Here is a 5,673-nt window from a genome sequence, read left to right as displayed (position 1 = left end):
GTACTCCACCGCGCACTCGTCCCAGCTGCGAGTCGGAGCTGGACCCGCCGGAGGTGCCACAGAAGCCAGCGGCAGCGGCAGCGGCAGCGGCAGCGGCAGCGGCAGCCGACAGGTGATGTATGGCCCGCTGTGGCCCGGTCGAGACGAGGTTACGGCGCGCACCAGCATTCGCAGTTGAGTGCGGAGGGGGTCCTCTGGTGACTGCTGCTGCTGCCACTGCCCAGCTCGCGCCGCCGGAACTTCCGGAACAATGGGTATGTGAAACCATCCATTAACGTCACCAATGTCATGGAACGATATGATGTAGTGTGCGTTAGTCTGTCAAAAAAGGGTCAGCCCAAGACCACTCAGCATCATTGCATTCAATCAGCAGGGTGGGCAAGAGGTAAATATAAATTCGTGCTGCCAGAGTTCGGGTTCCCCGACGACCTCCACAAGCGCAGTTCACTGGTCGCTAAGCTGTTGTCCTTTGACCCCGAACTCTGATATATGGGCCGCGTTCCCTAGTGGTAACGTGCCTGCCGGAGCTGTTACCTATGACGTCACAAGTGCCATCGTCACACGCGAGCGGCTGCATTCCGAGCCGTACGAACTGCTGTGACTCACTTACCTGTGACGTCATAGGCTGCAACCTGTAGACGGTGTTTGGCGGTGGGAAACGCGGCTTTGACGTTCCCGACTGATTTAACAAGCCCGAGACGCCCTGAGGTTGTGCTGACCACTGCCTGGTTCGATGCTGATTGGCCGATCTTGAGCAAGAGGAGGAGCAACGGGCAGTGTGCTCCGGCCGGGGAATGAAGCATGAAAAACATCTACAGGCCTGCCACTTCGTGGTCGAATATTGAAACGCTGACCACACACTTGGTCCCTACTGCTGAGCTTGTGCCTCGGAGCGTGAGAGGCATTATAGTTGAGAAGCAGACGTGCTGACAAGCAGTTAGACATTGAGGGGGCTTGATGTTAGATAATTGTAGATAGCATCACAGTGCAATAGGAGCTGACCTCGAACAGCTTTAACGGAGTGGTTGTCAGCATCCTTCACGTCTTGGTTAAAGCCATGAGGTGCTGTTGAGATAAATAAATACATATATTCACTTATTTATATATGTATGTATACCTGTGTGCGTGCGTGCGTGGGTGTGTACGTGCGTGTGCGCGTGCGTGTGCGCGTGCGTGTGCGCGTGCGTGTGCGTGCGTGCGTGTGCGTGCGTGCGTGCGTGCGTGCGTGCATGTGCGTGTGTGTGTGTGGTTGTGTGTGTGTGTGTGTGTGTGTGTGTGTGTGTGTGTGTGTGTGTGTGTGTGTGTGTGTGTGTGTGTGTGTGTGTGTGTGTGTGTGTGTGTGTGTGTGTGTGTGTGTGTGTGTGTGTGTGTGTGTGTGTGTGTGTGTGTGTGTGTGTGTGTGTGGTGTGTGTTGTGTGTGTGTGTGTGTGTGTGTGTGTGTGTGTGTGTGTGTGTGTGTGTGTGTGTGCGTTTGCGTGTGCCAACAGCACTTTTGCGGTATTACAGGGTGAAGAGGAGACCGTACGTTCCGCCGAAGGTTCAGCTTGGAGCGTGGACCGGCCTTGACCGAGAGGTGCAGCTGATGGAGGACAGCGACTACATCATCCGAGCGCACTCGGCAGCGGGCCCGGCACCCGTCTTGCTGCGAGGCGTCCCGAAGGTCCAACAGCGAGACGACTGCATGTCTGAAGAGCAAAACCGCTCCCAGTCGAGAGAGCAAGGCCACGCCCGGTCCCAAGAGTGGGACAGTTCCCAGCCCCGGCAGGCGGACGTCGTCGTCCGGCGGGAAGCCGGCAGGTCGTCTGCGGAGCCCGGCCGCTGCGCGCTCGCCGGTGCCGACAGTACGGCTTCGGCCGCAGCCGCTGCCCGCAGCCAGCCGCCGTCGGCGCCGAGCCCCGAGACGACGGACGGCGCGGCGCTGTCAGCGGCCCAGGGGCGGCGCGGCGTGCCGGCCTCGGGCGCCGCGGGCAAGCAGCCGGGCTGCGAGGAGGGCGCAGTGGCCGGGCCGGGCCGGCTGGACGTGCAGCCCGGCCCGGCGGCGGCGCTGCGGCTCCCACACGCTGGCGTGACGCTGGAGCCGGCGGCGGCGTCGGTGACCAGCACGTCGCCGGTGGCGCCGCCGGCCGGATGGCGCGTGCAAAGGCTTGGCGCGGCGTGGGCGCGCGGCCCGCCGGCCGGCGCCGGCCGGGCGGCGCCGCAGCGGGATGACGGCACGACGCCGTGTGCCGGCGCGCCTCAGGAACAGCCGGCCGAGGGACAGGCACGAGCCGTTATAGACCCGGCGGACGGCAAGACGACCCGGTCGGACGGGCCGCCTGTGAGACCGATGCACGGCCTCTTCAGGAGCGCGGGGGTAGCGACGCGTCACGGCATCGGCTGGATGATGCAACAACAGCCGATAGTTAAAGGTCAGGAAGGCTGTTATGCTGGCAGACGTGCCGCGCAGATTTTGTGGGAGTTCACCTTCAACAAAGCGTGTTAAAATGTGTGAAAATTCATAGTTATAGGGTAAGAAAAATATCGCGAATGTTGTTTTTTTTTGCCCGTTTGTCTTCACTCCAGCTGTGAAGGGCCGCATTGTCCAATCACTTTTCAGGTAAGTTGTGTGGAGTCGTCGGCGTCGTCATGTGATATGTGCATCTGGAGTTGTTCCATTCATTCAGTGATATCTAGTTTTGCAATAACTGCTGAACTGGCAGCCTACTTGGAGCTCGTTCCGGGAATGAAAGCAAGTTGACCAGTCTATTCAGTTATTTTGGTTAAAAAGTTTTTTTACAATTATCTTTTGGCGTGTACAGTTTCGTTTACGATCAGCACCATGTTAAACTTGAGGAGGGCAGAGACGTAAAAACCGAATGAATAGCACGCCCCACGTAATGAGGCCACTGTGCTAACCGGGGTGCCTGGTACGCCGCAGGGTTCCGATCATTGCCGAGTGCTGTTGACCAGCCGGACGGGGGAGGTGCGGTGCAGCCCCACCCCGCGGGCACCGGCCCGCCGGCCGGGCCGCAGCGCTGACGACACTAGAGTCGGCAGGGCCGGGGCACTGACGTCACTCCAGCCTGCCGGGCCGCGGCGCTGACGTCACTAGAGCCCGCCGGGCCGGGCCGCGGCACTGACGTCACTCCAGCCTGCCGGGCCGCGGCGCTGACGTCACTCCAGCCCGCTGGCTGGGCCGCAGCACTGACGTCACTAGAGCCCGCCGGGCCGGGCTGCGGCGCTGACGTCATTAGAGCCGACCGACCGATCCAGCCCGCCCAGCCGCCGACGCTGCAGCTGGCCAGCCACGCCATGCGTGGCTGGTCGCCTCCCCGCCCGGTTACCAGCAGGGCGTCCCGGGGATGAAGTTGTGATGCGCCTCCGGGGCTGCAATTCCCGGACGCTGTTTTGGAATGTGTGAATATCTGAGTGCGAGCTGGTGAAGAAAGCGTTTGTTTCCGCGTGTGGCTCAAGCACCATTACCACGCGAGCGGTATCTCGGCAGTAATATTAGTTTTAACCCAGTTTATGAATGACTATCAAAGAATACCACTTTTGTTTAAAAACTGACTTGCGTCCATGTAGAAAGTATTTTGAGTCAGACGTTTAAATAGCAAGCTTTCAGCACCTGCCCATTTCGCATGATAGAAGCTCCATAAGAGAACCTTAAGGTATCGGAGACCAGCGTTTCTCAAAAACATAAGGTGCTTTGCTTTGCTGACGATTTTGTGCAAATTTCCGATGACTTGTCAAATATGGAAAGGATTGTGACAAGCATGGAGGGCCAAGGTGCTCCAAACATACCTACGCATTTTTCCACCCATGCCTGCTGTAACCGTCTTCTTTGAAAACATGTGGGAACTATTCCATCACTTTTCACATGGGGGCTGAAAACTTCGCAAAATGCGGTGGGAGGCGGAGCTAACCAGCAACAACTAACTCATGCGATTACGACTACGCTGATTACGTTTAACACGCTAATATCATTTGCGTTACATCGAAATGTGCATCTTCGGGTATTCGCGTCTTTGTGCAATCTTACGTCGCAATATACAGATTGCATTGATTGTGATCCGAAAGTGCAATCTACGCGGGCCGCGCATGCGCGCATGAAGATGCTCAAGGGCTAGGTGGCGATTGGCCGCCGCTGTGGACGCGGGTGTGCCTGGCGTGCAAAATGGTTTTTCCCATCGGTTTGGCACTGTGGGCACCAAATGACATTCGCGCAAAACTGGCAGCAAACGCTTTGAAAGGGCGGTGATCACTAAGCAATTAGCGGTCGTGGCGATAAAAATAAGCATATTATGGCGAGACATGGAACCTGGCTTGCCGGTGCCAGGTGGTGCCGGGCTTGGTGTGCACATTGTTGGCAGTGCCGGGCTTGGCGTGCACAATTGCATTAAGAATAAACTGGCCAGTCTTTCGATTGGTTCAGTATATGTTTTGTCTGACAGATCAAGAGCTAGAGCCAAAGGAGCTCCAGACGTGCAACTACCATCAACCATCTATATCTCTATCGACTATCTGGATATGTCGCCTACAAAAGTGCGATGCCTACTAAACTGCTCGCGACAGTAATCCAAAAGTAAGCAAACAAGGTGGCCTTTGGGGCACGTTCACGAGGGCAGATCGCTCTAGCCCTAAACATGTCAAATGTTGCCTTGACAATGATGCCACCGTGCAGTCCGAATGGACAAAAAGCCGTCCTCTTGCTGACTAGGTTTCAGCATACCTTCTCCATAGGCCAGTCTTGGCAGGGGCGCGGCCAAGGGGGACGTAGGGGAGGCGTTCCCCCTAAATCCCGTTTTTTTCCGTATTTCATCACAGGTGGCTCCCGACAGAAAAGTAAAAATATCGGCGAGATGTATAGCCAACAGCCCTGTCCGCGCCCCGTAGGAATATCTGGGCTAGGCCCACGCGCCATCGGCATTTTTACAAGGAGTGTAACTGCATCCTTTTTACATATGGACCCACGCACACAAACGTCCTTAGATGCTCCGTTGCCAGCATTCAGGAAGCCTCTCCTGTTTTGAAGATGGGTGAAGTGGAAGATCGAGAAAATGTCCTCCGGCTTCAGAAACGTGACACTAAACGGTTTAAATAAGTGAGTGGCATGGCCAGGCACGAGTAACACAGCTCACGCAAGAGCGACTAACCGCACTTGCGCTGAATTGCCCTCCTCGCTGTTTCCACCCATTGAGCAGCGTTTTTATTTCAATAGGCTTGGTGCAAAAATCCGGCTCAGGAAACGTGTCGGCTGGCTTTAAATAACAAGTGCGACGACACGCACTGATTCCGGTGCAATCGCCAACGGCATTCTTTACCAAGCGCATTAGTGGCGAGTAGGAGGGTGACCCCCCCCCCCCCCCCCCAGAAAACCGCTGCATTGTACCCTTTTTACGACCGATGGCTCCTGAAACAAATTTAAAAATCGACGTGATGCTTTTCTTCCACCTCCTCCCCCTTCCCCTCCGCCCATCAATGAGCTCCCGGCTGCGCCCCTGGTGACAAAACACGTAATGCCGGCAGCATTAGCCCTGCCTTCACCTTGACCCTTGACAACGGCGGAGCGGCGCGTCTCCATTCCGTATTGCCTATTGCATGTGACGCCCATCCCTCAGAATAGCAGGTCGTCACGGACCTCTCGCCTGCCGGCGGGTGGTCATGGAATGCGAGCCGTCACGCACATCCCGT

Source organism: Pollicipes pollicipes, unplaced genomic scaffold (assembly GCF_011947565.3).
Source record: "Pollicipes pollicipes isolate AB1234 unplaced genomic scaffold, Ppol_2.1 Scaffold_7231;HRSCAF=8579_pilon_pilon_pilon, whole genome shotgun sequence".
Taxonomy (NCBI): Eukaryota; Metazoa; Arthropoda; class Thecostraca; order Pollicipedomorpha; family Pollicipedidae; genus Pollicipes; species Pollicipes pollicipes.
The sequence above is the reverse complement of the archived record's forward strand: the minus strand, read 5'-3'. Positions refer to the sequence as shown.